This window comes from Canis lupus, chromosome 24, assembly GCF_048164855.1.
Source record: "Canis lupus baileyi chromosome 24, mCanLup2.hap1, whole genome shotgun sequence".
Taxonomy (NCBI): Eukaryota; Metazoa; Chordata; class Mammalia; order Carnivora; family Canidae; genus Canis; species Canis lupus.
This window is the reverse complement of record NC_132861.1, coordinates 35,043,063-35,060,556: the sequence shown is the minus strand read 5'-3', so window position 1 is coordinate 35,060,556 and position 17,494 is coordinate 35,043,063. Positions and strand designations below refer to the sequence as shown.

The 17,494-nt window shown below is 33.5% G+C and overlaps 1 long non-coding RNA gene across 1 annotated transcript in view; it reads right to left on the bottom strand.

The window, feature by feature from the left end:
* Nucleotides 1–4,041: 4,041 nt before the first annotated feature.
* Nucleotides 4,042–17,494, bottom strand: part of LOC140616493 (uncharacterized) — a 62,594-nt gene continuing 49,141 nt past the window's right edge. The window contains exons 4-5 of the long non-coding RNA XR_012016962.1: nt 5,039–5,169; nt 4,042–4,171 (exon numbers count right to left, since the gene is read on the bottom strand). This is a non-coding gene — a long non-coding RNA (uncharacterized lncRNA). The remainder of the gene's footprint in view (nt 4,172–5,038; nt 5,170–17,494) is intronic.

The window sequence follows — 17,494 nt, the reverse complement described above, 5'->3', positions numbered from 1 at the left end:
TCTATATTTTATCACATGTGGGATTCTCTAAGTGCAATCAGTTTTATGTCATTTCAAAAATTCTCATCCTCTATTTGTTCTCCCTAGTGTACAAAATGGTAGCAGCTATTTATGAAGCAAGATATTTGACAAATAATTTAATTCAGGATAATTCATCTTTTCATGTATATCTAATTACTGTAAAAGAGTCTTTACAGAGGAGTACATGGTAATGACCATGTACACTGAAGATAAGTGCTATAGACATTAAGGAGGAGGTGAGATGATATTAGGCTGGGGTTGATATATGGCCCTAGAGAGGAAGAGAGATACAAGAAGAATGGATGGTGACATTTACAGAGGCAGAAAATTTGAGTTGTGTGAACAATTTAAAGAACTGAAAGCATTAAGTGAGATTTGGAGAAAGCAGACCTGTTTGGCTAGATTGGAGCATTGGAGAAGGATTCACATAAGCTAGAAACCTATATGAGTTCAAGTAGAAAAGGAACAGAATCCTAGAGATGGTTGGAGAATTAATGCTTGGAGCATTGAAGACTGAATGGCATTGATCTCTGAAAAGTTAAGTTTGGTATGTGGTAGAGCATGTGGGTAAAGAACAGCCTGAACTCTGTGGTCTTTAAAATCACCTGGTGTTAAGCCATCCTGTTTGAGATAGTTTACAAACAGGAAACAGGGCAGAGTGGATGAAAGGAAACTGCTCAGGGGGTTATCAGTGGATGTGCTGTCTACAGACATTTTTATAAACTCACTGTGTCTTGCTAGGATAAATTTTTTAAAAAAATCTGTTGATCTTCTTTCTCAACTTCATAATGCTTTGCTGCTCACCTGGAGTCTTACAGTGCTTGCACAAAAAGGCTCAAGTCATGCTGGGCATCTCAAGAGCCAGAGATTAATCTGACATTAAATCTGGGTTTGGCTTGCATGTAGAGATGAAGAGATGTTCTTGTCCCAAGTTTGGCAGTCACTTAGATGTTGAAGTCCCAATGTTTCAAACTCAGCTCAAAACCCTTTTGTGTGTTTTGAGTTTGGCTCTTGGCAAGGCCTAATTTCCTGTTTCTAAGAAAAAAGACTCATGAGAGAGCCTCAATAAAGCTTCTTGGACATCAAAACAACATTTTGATGAATTAATTGTAAATGAATCAGAAACATATGGATTCATTCTCTTGAGACACACATGTGTTTAAGGAGGGGGGCAGTTGTTGCTCAGGGCTAAATGTGTTTTGGGTTTTATCAAATGCAAAATGCTTGGGGGGAAAAGGAGCAAAAAGATGAAGTGGAACTTTTGCCTTGTCTTTAAATAGGCCCATTTACAACCTTATTTACTGCCACCTATTGTTGTTCCAGAAGAAATTCAACAGTCATGACTAATCACAAACAGCCAGGCCTGGTAATTTATAGCATCTCATAGTTGTCAGTTGAGGCTTAAGAAAGAATAGGTCTTGTTTTCATGTTATTAACAGAGCTCAAGTCAGACTACCTGGTAAGAAGGTGGCCTGTCTCTAATGAACAATTAGTAAATATACTCACCTTTGTTTGAATTCTTTGTTGTCTTCTTAAATGTACTGGCTGAACTACAGCACAGTTTTCTGGAAATCCTGTTTCAAAAACTAACGGAACTACACTGAAATGCTGCTTCACACACGTTAAGATGGCTGCTTTACAAAAAGAGATAACAAGGGTTGGCAAGGATGTAGAGAGATTGGACCCTTGTGTACTGTTTGTTGGAATGCAAAATGGTGCAGCTGCTATGGAAAACAGTATGGCGGTTCCTCAGAAATTTTAAAATAGAATTACCATATGATCCAACAATTTCACTTCTAGATATATTCCTAAAAGAAGTGAAAGCAGGAACTCAAAGATATATTTGTACACCCTTGTTCACAGCAATATTATTCATAATAGCCAGGAGGTGGAAACAACTCAAGTGTCATTTGACAGGTTAATGAATAAATAAATTGTGATATATACATCGCATTGGAATATTATGCAACCTTAAAGAGGAAGGGAATTCTGAGACACGCTGCACTATGGATGAACCCTGAGGACAAGATGCTATTGGAATAAGCCAGCCACAGACAAAAATCATATGATTCTACTCATACAAAGTATCTATAGTAGTCAAATTCTTAAAGATACAAAGTAGAAGAGTGGTTGCCAGAGCCAGCAAGGAGGGGAGAATGAGGAGTGGTAGTTTAAATGGGCACAGAGTTTCAATTTTGCAAGATGCAAAGAATTCTGGAGGTGGACTGTAGTGATGTTTGCACAACAATATTAATGCACTGAATGCCACGAACCCATATACTTGAAAATGACCACGATGGTAAATTTTGTGCTATATTTTATTACAGTTTTAAAAATAATAAACTAAGGAACTTTTATTGCAATACTATTGTCCAGGGTAATATCAAGTATATATGACATCTGCAATCCCCAGGATTCTGTTCCCTGGTTCTATGGAGTCCAATTTCTAGACTAGAAGGATTTGGTCATACCTATGAGAAGAAGCCTATGCACGAGTTTCCTACCCCAGCTTCCCCCAGACCAAAATTCTGTGACCATTTCCCAAGACGTTTCTCTTGCACGAAAGGCTGTGCTTGGTGTTCATTTTGATAAGCTATCACTTGGCATTAATTTTGTGCCTGGAGAAGGAAGCATATTTTGATTTTCCAAGTACTGCTCCCTTGAGGGTGGTCCTGTTTATTTTTGCATATTATCAAGTAACTTATATCAAGCCCTAACGGAGATATTTATAGATAGGGAATAAAGGAAAAGCTTATTTCTTGGTTAAGCTTTATTAACAGCATTCTCACCACTACGTAGGAAATATTTTACCTTGAACATATTTTTTCCAGTTGATGCCTATAGGTACTTTATCTTTTAGTCATGAAAAATGGGGAGTATGTATGGTTTATAGTTTATATAATTTATAATATAGTTCATTCTGAAAAGGATTTGAAATAACTTACAAATAAGGGAAGGTGAAAAGAGAAAATTAAGTTGGTGGCAGAGTTAAGATTAGTATAAAAATACATGCAATGAGAACGATATTATTGCTACAAAGATGTAAAGAATTTGATTCTGGTCTTCCTAACCAACAAAGCAAGGAGGAAAATATTTGATTCACAGAAATAAATCTTATTCCACCTCACAAGAATCCTCTTGAAATAAATACACTGAAGATCTTAGTCTGATTTCATTCTATCCTTTGTAATTACTTCATTCTATTTACCAAAAAAATTGGTGCAATGAAGTGGCTGAGAGACTCATGTTTACCAATGTTAGCAGGCAACACTGGAATTGACACAGTCTATGAATTACCCATATATATATATATTTTTTTGAGTCATTAAGGTCTTTGCTTGTCCCTTTACTTCTTCAAAATTTTTACACTTCCATTTTTTATTAGTATCTCCTGGAAAGCAAATAAGAATGGCACGGGAGGATATAAAATTCGAGTTTAATTTTTCCTGTATTTTTGCTTACCTGGTTCCTTAAAAAAGGAACTCTCAATTTTAGTTAGTACTTAGTTCTTCTTGCTTAAAATATTTAACTTGAGGTCTAAAGAACTACATGGCTTTGGACATCTTCTCTGATTCTGATTCTGTGCTATGTCAACAGCTTCATAGATTGGCAGAATGGAAATGACATTAGATTAAGAGGTAACTAGAGTTATCACATGGTGTGAGAAATTACTGATTTGTCTACATCTTTTTCTTGGTCTTTGACATAGGAAGTGTGAACTACATAGTCTCCTACATCTTTCTCAGCTCTACATTATGAGAGTTGTTTAATCTTTATGTGCAGAGAGGACTCAAGTACATGGAAACATCCTTATGTGTGGTGTTATCTTTCAATAATCTCTTAGCCAGGAAATGTTAGTAATGAAAAGTTACTTAAAAGTGCTTCTGAGTTCTTTAGGGAAGAAGTCCAAGAGGAATGTTTTCTGTAATTAAAAGGACAAGGGCATTAGTGAGGGACAAGGGGAAGGAGGTTGGGATGTCGTCCTAGGATGAAAATGACCACTATGTGCACAATGGAATTTGGCAGTCCAGATTGTTTTGGTTTTATTTCCATTTACTTAAAACAAGTGTTTGTGGGAAATGGGGATGGAGGAGATATAATTTATTTTGGGTATTGTGCATTAGTCATCTTTCATCTGCGAAGTCACCACCTGTAAGAAACATTAGACAGTAATAGACGTCATTCATAAGCAATACGTTTTGTTTTATGAGAGACTTCTATGGATGTGATTAAGCTCCGTTAAACATCCTATGCCACTGGGACAGGAAGCATTCTCATTGTGTATTCTCACTTGTGAAATGCCATGACTCCAGAAATACATAAACTTTAAAATCTATTCTGGTTGGATCTATATATGCTTTGGGAACTGGGGAAGGGAGATAGAACAATCTGATTGCTCCAGCCTTGATTATTTGGAAATTTAGTTGTTAAATCATCCAGATGATTTCCTTAATTTTCTGTGTTCTTCTTTTTTTTTTTTTTTTTGGAAGTAGATACTGTTGTTTTTGCATCCAAAAGCAACTTATTTTTTCATTTAACTATAATACTTCAAATTATGTCCTTGGTAATTTACTGGTACGACTTGGAGCAATCATTACACACACATTTACAGTAATTCTCCACAATGCTGCTTGTGATGGTCTTAATCTAAAACTGGTGAACAAGATTATTTTTAGCGTAACCTCAGTATTTTGCTAGAAGGAATGCAAAATTCTTTATAAAAGGAAAGGACAAATAGCTTTCATACTAAAGTAAAGTCCTGGGCTCATATATATCCAGATAACACAGTGACTAAACAGACAAAGTAGTGGATAAGCTGAAAGGGGACTGGCCCTGAGGTGGACCTGTGATGTAGGTTTATTTTCCAAAGTTAGCCACAATTGGAAAATATTCTAGACTTCACTGACACTTCAAATCAACTAATCCACATTTGATTTGAACTGAAAAAAACATTTAAGAGGTACTTTGAGAAAGAGCACATGGTAGATAATGCCACTTAAATAAATTTGAGGGGCACCTGGGTGATTCAGTTGGTTAAGCTTCCATCTCTTCATCTCAGCTCAGGTCATGATCTCAGGGTCATGAGATCGAGCCCCCCACAGAGCCTGGTTATGATTCCTCTCTCTCTCTCTCTCTTCTCCCCTTATTCTATAAATAAATAAATAAATAAATAAATAAATAAATAAATAAAATCTTAAAAAATAAAAAAATAAATTTGAATTGTAGTGAGTTGTGATTTCATATGAGTACAAAAAACTCCCTTTTCTATCTGCATGATATGACTTCCAAATACTCAATTTCTGTACTTTAAAACTGGGTACATCCACAATGTAATTGATTAAATGTAAAATACAAAAGATGTCTAATTTGTACTCCCATTCCCTAGTTTGACAAAGACTCTTGTGGTACAAAAAGCCAAAACCAAAAACAGTAGCAAAAGGCCATCAACTTAAGTGAGGCGGTATGTCTATCCAAAAGTCAAAAAAAGCCACTTGTCATCTTAAAAGTTTAGTTTTTGAAATACACTTCCTGTTAATTAAAAGAAAAACTCAAATGTAGTAGCTTCATTTGGAAGATCTAAGTTTTGTCACAGAAAAAATAGATGTTTAGGGTTGTCTTTGATATATACAAGATATAATTGGTGAGTGATTTTAGGTTCAGATTTACAGGTGCTACTGGAAGGCTGTTTCCCCAAGCTTTGTGAATTGACATTGACCTCTGTATTTTGAAGGTTCCAGATTACTTTTTGATTGGAACCTCACAGCAATCCCTCATTGTAGTTCAAGGTATAAAACATCTTGGAAAGTTTCGTTTCTTGAGAATTGCTCAAGGATCTGTCTAAAGAGTTAGCTTTGACTCTCAATAATTTGTTTACTTTTTATCATCTCTTTTTTTTTAATCATCTCTTCTTTAGGAAGAAACTCACTTAGTTCTATTGGAAGTATAGCCAATCTCACTTTTAAAACATTTTAATTGTAGTAAAATATACATAACATAAAATTTACCATCTTAACTGTTTTTTTCAGATTTAATTTTTTAAATGTTTTATTTAAATTCAATTTGCCAACCTATAGTATAACATCCAGTGCTCATCCCATCAAGCGCTCCCCTTAGTGCCCATCACCCATTAACTGTTTTTAAATGTATAGCTCAGTAATGTTAAAGTACATTCACATTGCTGTGCAGCCAATCTCCAGAACACTTTTCGTCTTGCAAAACTGAAACTATATACCCATTAAATAATAACTCCTTATCCCCTGTCACCCCAGCCCCTCTAAACCACCATTCTGTTTTCTGTTTCTACAGATTTGACTACTCTAGGTACCTCATTTAAGTGGAATCAGATAGTATCGTTTTTTTGTGTCTGATTAATTTCACTTAGCACCATGTCTCCCAAGTTTATCCATGTTGCAGCATGTGTCAGAATTCCCTTCCTTTTTAAGTGCCATTGTGTGTATAGGCTACAATTTCTTATCTATTCATCTGTTGATTGACACTTGAATTGCTTCTACCTTGTGGCTATTGCAAATAATGTTGCTATAAACATGAGTGTACAAATCTCTTCAATAGTATTTCATTTTTTAAGGAAATTTTATTTTTTACAAATTGGAAAAGAAGCAATTTCTGAGACAATATAAAATAGATGCTTAATTTTTTTCTTAGAAATTCTGAGTATGATTCATGCAAGAACTATTTGAATAATCAATGTTAAATCCTCAATTACCTTGCAAAGAATTCCTATGAGTCTCATATAAGGTATATTGACCTGATACTGACATTTCCCTAGCATTTAACAAATGAGGAAGAAAAGTTATAGATTAAATTATATGACATTGACTTAGACCTCTGATTCTTTTTAAAGAAAAATTTTTATTTATTTACTTGAAAGAGAGAGAGAGAGAGAAGAGAGAGAGCAAGTACAAGCAGGGGGCAGGAAGAGGGAGCCGTAGACTCCCCACCGATCAGGGAGCCCGGCATGGGGCTGGATCCCAGAACCCTGGGATCATGACCTGGGCTTAAGGCAGACACTTAACTGACCGAGCCTCCAATGCACCCCTAGACCTCTGATTCTTAAAACTAACTCAGAAATATACTTGATTTTACTTTGAAAATTACAGTACATTGGAATGTCCTTTAAATAGATCAGATACAAATCATCAACGAAATAAAATGGGGATGTGTTCTGATTTTTCTCTTAAATTTCACTTTAATAACTTTTTCCTCCATTATAACTCATTTACTAATTTAGTCATAAATTCTATAATCTTTACAGAACTACTGTTTTAGGCAGATTTCAAGGTGATGGACATATAATTGTGAATAACACAAATAAGACCTTAGACTACACAATCCTTCTGCTATATACAGACAATAAACAACTTAATAATTCACCTCCCTTAAAATAATTTTTTCCCTGTTATGGACAAGTGTTACAGAAGAAACAAAGCAGAGCAATATCAGACTAACATTAGAAATGAAGACAGGTATAGATATTAAGACTATATTTTGGAGAATGGGCTGACAGGACCTTTACCCCATTCCTAAACACACATAGTCACACTATACACTGTATAGATTTATCAATTAGAATTATTTCAGCCACAAGTAATATATACCCAATATCTAACTGGAATGAATTACTATGATCATTACTAAACCTGAACATACATTAATGTGTTTTTCATTATTTGTATGTCTCTTCTGTTTTTAATTAATCTCCTGCCAGATTGTTTGTTCTACTTTTTCCTTAGTGATTCACAAGAACTTTTAATATATTAAAAATATGAAATATTTTGGGTGATAAGTGATGAGAATGATTTATTTTTCACATTTTTCATTTGTCTTTAATTATCCTAACAGTGACATTAGCATTCAGATATTTTACATTTTTATATAGTCAAATATAAAAATATCATTTTGAATTCTTTTCATTTTTTTCCTTAGAAATACTAATTCTTATCAACATAGAGAAGATTAAATATATTCACACACATTTTTCTGTCATAAAAGGTTTATTTGTTTTTTATCATATTATAGAAATGTTACAGATACAAATAAAAGTAAAGCAATTATTGTCAATCAATGGCAATAATTGTTATTACTTTGATATTTATGAGTCCAGATTTTTTCAACAATGGTATAATGTACACTATTTTTAAATTTTCTGTTATTACTAAATAAAGTATATTGTACATTTTTACATCATTTCATGGTCTTCTATAAAATTATTTTTATAACTCTATGATTTGTATTTATTAGACTTAGTTTATTCAGATAATCTTTTTTTGACATTTTCAAATTTCTGCAATTTTAATGCTGCTAGGATAACTTAATAATTAAATCTTTATGGACATTCATGATTATTTCCTTAGCATATTTCTATCTCTAACATAGATGTGTATATCAGAGATATGTCTGTTTTAAAGTCTTCTATCAGGGCAATAGGATAGTAGTTTTCAGTTGGCCTGGGAAGGTAAGGCTGTCTCAGAACTCTGGCTCTGGCTCTGTCCCTTGCTATGTCACAAGCCCTCATTTTTCTCATTTGTATAATATTTGTACCAGTATCTACCTCAACATTGTTATGCAGATTAGAGAACTAATATACTTACTAGCTTAAAAGAGTGGTACATAGTGATCAATCAATAGATGCTTTTTATTTTTATGTACTGACAAATTGTAAATATTGTGCCTGTTTAAAATTTTCACATTACATTAAAAATTCCCATTTATACAAAGTTATTTTATTTAAAAAATTTTGTTTTATAATTAATATCATTTAAATTTGTCTAAATTTCAAGCAAGAATAAACATTTTATTCATATGTTAATAGTTCTTTATGTATTTCTATAGCTGTATACATACTTCTTCATTTCTGAAGTACTTGCTTAAACGTTTTCCAAATTTTCTATTGCAATATTTGCTTCTCATTTGTTAAAAAACAATTTAAATGTTTTGATCTTAAGCCTTATACTTTAAATGATGCAATTATCTCTTTTCAATTGTTTTGCCTTTTGATTTGTATATGTGGTTTGACCTAATTTTTATGTAATCAAATGTACACTTTATTGTGTACATTTATTGTGGAAGGTGGAAATTGTGGTATAACACTTTTTTTATGAGACTTTCTGTGATAATCAACCTGGTCCACAAATTACTTGAAAATTATAGATATTATAGGAATGAAATATAAAGTTTATAGATCCAAGTTAATAATAAAACAAAAGTCTAAATTTAGAATTAAATATTTTTTAAAGAAAATTTAGTAATGTATTTTTAATAAACTGTGCGTGAGTGAGATAAAATGAGATGAGTCTTCTCAGTAATTCTTGAGAAGATTTGGAACCTCCCAATTGATCTTGTGAATGGAGGCCTCGGGCTCATCAGAGCACTGGAGAAGTTTTAGGAAACAAGATAGGCACTTCATCAAAGCCGAAATTGTTTGATGTTTTAAGATCTGTAAGTGGAAGTGCACTTCTCTCTCTAGGAAGACAAGACCCTATTATGTTGGAGGTAAACAGGCTAGAATTAAGTTCAATCCCTCTCTATCAGTGTGTACCAACTCAGCCTGGAATCATAAAAATCTCTATTTTTCTCTATCTTTAACTACTATCTCCCCCTCCATTTGATTACCCACAGAATGAGTCTAGGAGGAAAAATTAAAACTTGATTTAATTGTTTCATATCTTGTGAGTTTATGTTTCCAGTATAAAATGCCACCGATTTGGAGGAAAAATTATCTCCTAAATCCATTTTTGGACCTTGGAAAACTAGACTTTAGTGCACTCAAAGAAAAGTAATTTTTAAAGCCAAAATGAAAGATTTACAACTATATTTATCTTAAAAATTAACAGTTCCATTATTTATATGTTTGTCTTAGGCTCATCTGGTGTGTATTAGCACTCATGGAAAATAAGGTTCTCATTTAATTTACTTTCAATGATTGACTAATTTCTCCAGTTCCAATAATTTAAAATTCATCATTTCAGCATGCCTTTAGAAAATAACATTTATAATATTTAAATTCATACATAAATGTATCTGTTTGCTGCTATGCTAATTGAAATACTTATTTTTATTTTCATGAGTTTATAGTATGTTTTACTTGCTGAAGGGATATTAAGTCTCTTCTTTCTGACCCTTTTTGGCTGACATCTACTCTTTATTTTTCCCAAGGAAGTGTAGAATTTCTCAAGAGAAAAAAAATTAAGACTATTCCACATGGATTTTTTTTCCTGTTTTTTGAATATTTATGTATAAATTTAGTGCCTTTATATATTCCCACTTGGGAATATATATATGATTTTATTTCATGTCTCTAAAAAGTCATACTAATATTAAATATTGTACTTTTTGGCATATTTAGATAATGTATAGGTATAAAAGTTACTATTTTTGAATATTTAAAAATTTGAATTGTTAATGAAATATTGTTCCCTCATGTATTGCTTCAGAAATTGCTAGTAAATAGCAAGACTGCTATTTGTCAGACATTTATTTTCTTCTGAAAATCCTAGTAAATTATCTTGGTTTAAGGAGTGCATCATTCTCTAGGTTTCTATGTAAATAATCATATCATCTGTAGATATAAGATGCTATTCTTTCCTTTTCCACTAGAAAGTGCTTTGTTTTATTTTTCTACTTCACTCACTTAATAGGCATTTTTAAGGTAATGTAAATAAATAAGTAAAAACTATTTCATCTTAAAGTTTTGCTGTTTTCTTTAAGACATTTCTCAAAAAAATGGCAGAAAAAGAATTTTCTACCATCTTGTTCCCAAAGAACATCAAATTTGAAAATGATGTATGGACAACAATGCCTTTGTGGAAGTCCAGATATCCAGCAAAGAAGTTCTAGCATACTGTTGGTACAAATCAATCAATCAATCAATCAATCAATCAATATTCTGAAAAAAAATCCAAGATTGGACACATTGAAGAGGATAAGAGATATAATTTCACTTTACCTGCATCACCCCACCCCAAAGCAACACAGTATTGTCAAGAGAGATGTTCTTGGCCACAACTTGTCCCATGAGGGAAAGTGAGAACATGTGAGTGAGAAGCCAGCTTCCCCAGTAGTACATGACACTGCCAAAGAAACCCACTTTTTTCTTGCTCTATCTGGAAGGAGGTGTTCTGCATAAGTGGGGCAGGGAGTGGCTGAAATACCATCAGTCAGGGCTGTCAGTGAGCATCAAAGGAACTTAAATCTTACTAACTCTTTTGTGGACTCCATCAGGAAGTCCACCCGTGAGCCTCTAGGGACACCTTGTCTGCAGATTCCCCTAACAGTCAGTAAAGATGGGAGGTGGTGACTATTTCATTAAATGTGAAGACAACAATGCAAGATTTCAAGTAACATAAAAAAAATCAAGGAAACATGACTCCACCAAAGGAAAACCGTAATTTTCCAGGAACCAAACCCAAAGGAAAGGTGATTTGTGATTTTTCTCAACAAGAAATTCAAAAGAGTTACTTTAAAAAGGCTCAGTGAGTTTCAGAAAAATAATACAAGAACAAAATGAAATTAACAGTGAGATGGGAATCATGGAAAAGAACCAAAGAAAATTCTGGAGCTGAAGAATGCAATGAATAAGTTAAAAAAAATGCAATAAAGAACATTAGTAGCATATTTGATCAAGCAGAAGAAAGAATCTGTGATGTAGAAAATAGGTCATTTGAAATTATCCAGTCAGAAAAGAACAACAACAACAACAAAAAGAATGAAGACGAGTGAAGAAAGCCTATGTAAATAATGGGATATCATCAAGAAAGCAATGTAGGTAACACTGGAGTCCTAAAAGGAGAAGACAAGGAGAAAGAGCCAGAAAGCTTATTCAAGGAAATAATGACAGAGAACTTCCCAAACCTGGGAGGAGATTTGGACATCCAAGTTCATGAACTCACAGGTCCCCAGAAAGTTTCAACACAAAAAGATCTCCAAGACATATTAAAATAAAACTGTTTAAAATAAAAAATTTAAAAAGCATTAAGAGAAAAAAATTCCTCACATACAAGGGTATCCCATAAGACTGTGAGCAGATTTTTCAGCAGAAACCTTGCAGGGCAGGAGAGAGTGGGATGATACATGCAGGTACTGAAAGAAAAAAAAAAAAAAACTGCCAACAAGGAATACTTTACCTGGCAAAGCTGTCCTTCAGAAATGAATGCAAGCTAAAGACCCCTGACAAACAAAAGCAGAGGGAACTCATCACCTCTGGACATGCCTTACTAGAAATGCTGAAAGGAGTTTTTCAAGGAGAAATGAAAGGATGTTATTTAGTAATATGAAACATATGAAAATATAAGTCACATTGATAAACTTTAAGTATAGAGTTATATTCAGAATATTCTAATACTACAATATGGTGGTATGTTAATCACTTTAGTATATAGATAAAAGCACCAAGGTATTAAAAATATAGTTACAATAATTTGTTAATGGATGCATATAGAAAAATGTAAATTGTTACATAAAAAACATAATATAGGGGGGGTAAAAGGGTAGTTTTTGTATATGACCAAAGTTAAGTTGTTATCAGCTTAAAATATACTGTTTAACTATAACATGTTTTATATAATCCTCATGGTAACCATAAAACAAAAACTTATAGTAGTCACACAAAAGATAAGGAGAAGGGAATCAATGTCTATCACTACTGAAAATTATCAATTCAAAACTAATACAGCAAAAAAGGAACAGAGGGGCAAAGAAATTGCAAGACAGCCAGAAAAATAATTAATAAGATAACATTAATAAGTCCTTACCTATAAATAATTACTTTAAATTTAAATGGATTAAATTATCCAATCAAAAGACAGAGAGCTAAAAGGATTAAAAAAACAAACAAAAACAAAGCAAAACAAGACAAAAAAACCAAGACCCAATTCTATGCTGCCTACGAGAGACTCATTTCTGCTTTAAGAACACATATAGCCTCAAAGTGAAGGGATGGAAAATATATTCTATGCAAATAGAAACCAAAAAAGAGCAGAGATAGCTATACTTAAATTAGCCAAAATAGACTTTAACTCAAAAGCTATAACAAGAGACAAAGCAGGTCTCTTTATAATGATAAAGGGGCCAATTCATCAAAAGGATATAAAAATTGTAAATTATATGTACCAACATTGGAGCACCTAAATATATAAAGCAGATACTAACAGATCTGAATAGCAAAATGAACAATAAAATAATAATAGGATATTTCAATACCCTACTTCCAACAATGGATAGATCATCCAGACAGAAAACAGGACTTGGACTATACTTAGGACCATATGTATATAACAGACTTGCAGAACATTCCACCCAATGCAGCAGAATATATATTCTTCTCAAGTCTATGGAGTACATTCTCCAGGATAGATCAAATATTAGGTCACAAGACACGTGAAGTTAGCCAGAGAGATAAGAACAAATACTATATGATTTCATTTATATATAAGATCTAGGGGAGAAAAGAAGTCAAACTCATATAAACAAAGAGAAAATGATCACAAAGGGCTGGGGGATGGGGAAATGGGGAGATGATGGTCAAAGCGTAAAAGCCTTCAGTTATAAGATATTGAATAAGCTCTGGGGATCTAATCTGGGACATGGTGACTATAGGTAATAATATATTCTCAAAAACATTGCTTATAAGTGGGTTTTTTTTACATTTTTCTGCATGCATTACAAACTGGCAGTCATATCCATTCACTGATATAACACTTTGCTCAATGTAGAAAGCGAGTAGCATTCTTAGAAACATCTTTTTCACAAGTGTTCTTAAAACATTTCTCTACATGCATACAGAATGTACTTGGCATTTTCTAAGAGAGTAGACCTCCTCACCATACACAAACAAAAAAAGGTCACTATGGAAGTTGATGGATGTGTTAATTAACCTGATTGTGGTAATCACTTAACAAAGGATAAGTATCTCAAATCATCAATTTATATACGTTAAATATATATATTTTGAACAATTATACCTCAATAAAGCTGAGAAAAACATTTCTTATAAAGTTAAGGAAAAAAGGCTTTTTTAAAAAGTCAGGAATAATAGTTCACTCATCAAATTATAATTGAAAAATTATTATTCAATATTTACTGTGAATATTGTAAGGAACAAATGTCAGAACAAAAGTTGCTCCTAGAAGTCATACTACTTAGAATATTGCACAACTCTGTAAATCAGGTATTATACCAGTTATGAAGATAATGAAGACTAGGAAATCATATTTTGAAAATTAAAAAAAAACTTTGAAGTACTATGTTTGCAAGTGGTTACTGAGCCTCAGATACCAAATATCAGAACAAAAGATGCTCCTAGCACTCATATCACTTAGAATATTACAAGGGCTTTAGGAGCTTTGTACCAGGAATTAGGGACAAAGATCAATATTTGTATTTTCTATTATCTCACAATAATATTTTCAGTTTTGATTTATCCCCTGAACTTCAGACTTGCTTATCCAACAAACTTTTTGATTCATCCATGTGAATAACTAGTAAAATTCAAAATTGACATAATGAAATAAATTTAGGATGATTATCAATCTTAGTCATTAAAAATAAGAAAAAAATGTGTTTTTACTTCATTTTTACTGTTTCAACACTTATACACTCCTATTATCATACTCTTGCCTCAAGAATTTCCTTAAACACTGTATAGTTCAGATACTCTAGCAAAGAATACACTTTTTTTTTGTCTGAGAGGTTTTCTATCTCATTTTCATTTTTGAAGGATGTTTTATTTATATTATACAGGATTTTGGATTGCTGTATTTTTTTTAGTACTGAAAATGTCACTCTGTTGTCTTTTGAATTGGCCTAATTTCTGCTATTGCTTTTACTACTTTATTCCTTTGTATGTAATCCTTTCCCTGTGACTGCTTTGAAGATTTTGTATTTATCTTTGATTTTTAGCAGTTTTACTATTTGTCTGTTTCTTTGGTATTTATCAGATTTGTTTTGTTTTGTTTTGTTTTGTTTTGTTTGCATTCCTTTGATTCTGGTTTAATGTATTTTGTTAGTTTTGGAAAATTCTTGATCATCGTCTCTTCAAATGTTTCTTCTGCCCATTTTACCTTTGCCTCCTAGGATTTCAATTCCATGTATACATTTGATCACTAAGTATTATCCAAGAGCTCTTAGATGAACTGTCATATTTTCTCTCTTTTTCACTTTGTGTTTCAGTTAGAATATTTAAAAATAATGTATATTGACTTATTTTCTGCGTCACTGATTCTTTTAATCTCCTGTAGTAAATCTACTGAGGAGCTCATCTAAAGAATTCTTTATTTCTGATATTGTTTATGTGTGTGTGTGCATATGTGTATCTTTATTTATAACATTTTCACTTGACTATCACTTCTCTCCTGAATTTTCTCATGTGTTTATTTGTGTTTTCCACTAAGCATCTGACATATTAATCATAGTTATTTTTAAACTCTCTGATTGACAATCTCAGCATTTGATTCATCTCTGAGTCTAGTTGTATTGATTGCTTCAGTTCGTGACAATGAGGTATGGGGGGTTGTTTGTTTTGTTTTGTTTTCCCTTGCTTTATTTTGTGTCTCATAATTTTTTGTTGACTCCTGAACACAGTATAGCAGATATTGAGGGAAATTTTATCCATAGTCAGCAGTTGAGCTATTTTTGGATTTTATTGTTGCTCTTACTATCTCTAGTGTACTGCTGAGTTCAAAATTTTCTAATAGTGATTTTCTATTGTCCTGTGGTTGGGGTGGGGGCTAAAATACCAGAGAGTTTTTATCAATATCCCTTCCCCACTATAAGTTTTCTACCCTCCCTGCATGTCTGAACCACATAGAGGATTCTTCCCAAGCTCCTTCCCTCCTCTCAGCAGTAGACATGTATTGCTTGTTACTCAGTACTGGGTTCATTCAAGGGATAGGAGAGTCCTCTGATGGACCCCCTGGTCTAACCTCAGTCTTACCTTCACCTCAATTCTTGCTGTGCTTGGATATCAGTTTTAAGGCTTCCTCAGTGTCTCTCCAATCCTCTACATGGTAGGAAGTCTCTGCTTTTATTTGTAGTTGATTTTGGAAGGGAGAGACTTTATTGTCACTGCCCCAGTGGCAACAGACCTCTGCCTATTATTGGTTTAGAATCCTAAGACAGGAATGATTTGCTGTCCTTCTTTCAGAGGTAGAGGATTTATCTTACACTTTTCTCCAAGCAACAATGCTTTCTCTGAGCATCTTTCTCTAAGGACTCCAGTGTGTCCTTCAGTTGGAAAGGTTTCCAATTTTTTCCCAATACTTTGCTTTTATACGTACCTTGGAAGCAATCATTCTTTATCTGTGTCCTAGGTCAAAAAAGTTTGCTACTCTCTTCCAGCAGCCATGGGTTTGCTTCTGATGAGAGTGTAATATAAATTATCCAATGATGTCCTCTGTATATTGATTGTATGTTGTTTATTTCATCACAGCAGGCTGGCACCGTTAACTCAAAAGCCTGCCAGTACCAAACTCAAATTTTTGCACAAGTTGCTCAAAAATACAGTCCAAATCAGCATATTTTTAGTGATTTAAAGCCTGTCTGCTTTACACACCCTTTAAAATTGCATTCAAAATCTGCTAGCCATAGATAAGACAAACACTATGATTATAAAGATGCAAAGCCACAGTTGCCCTTTGGAATTCTTTGACCTACATACTCTCCATTGTGCTGCTGAATGGCATCATCTAGACATACAAACATCCTCATCAGTTTCTCTGTCTCTCAAGAATTCCCCTGTCCATTTCCTCTTCTAGGTGGTGGTCCTGGGCCATTGTCTCTGGAAGCTCTCATACAGTGAGGTACTCACCCTACCTCCCCACATTAAAATCTGTCAAAAAACCATCTAAATAAAACTAATTGTTTGTTATTTACCTTGTAATCATATACTTTTCCTTAATCAGCCCCTGATGAACTCATTACATGAGGCAATGAGGATCAGGTCATTTTTAGTGATGATTAAGGAATTTATATGGCATATGACCATTCAATAAAAGAATCACTTGGCAAATTAATCCTGGAAATTCTTAAGCAATTGGGGCTCCTAATTTAGGTTGCCTACATGTTAGTCTTGTGTGGTATTGCTCTCTGCCATATCACCCTCTATATTTTTCATGGTCTCTGACTGTGCCTCAGTAGTCTGGCCAAGCAGTAACACCAGAATTTGAATGAACCCACATTATTAAAACTGACTAGAGATGGGATCAGAAGCACTGAGTTGCCAGGTAAAGTGGTCAGTGTTTCTGCCTGGGTTCCCCACTAGGTAGGTACTAGACATTTTAAGACCTATGGGCATTTAATAGGAAAAGGGAAGATTGCATGCCACAAGAGCAAGGATTGACCACCAATCACATCATAATAGAATATGGTGGCAGGAATTCCTCACAGCCAAGCCAGAGATTTGGGATAGTCTGAGATGACAGGATGTTCTAATTTCTGGGAATTTGTATGGTAGGTAAACAAG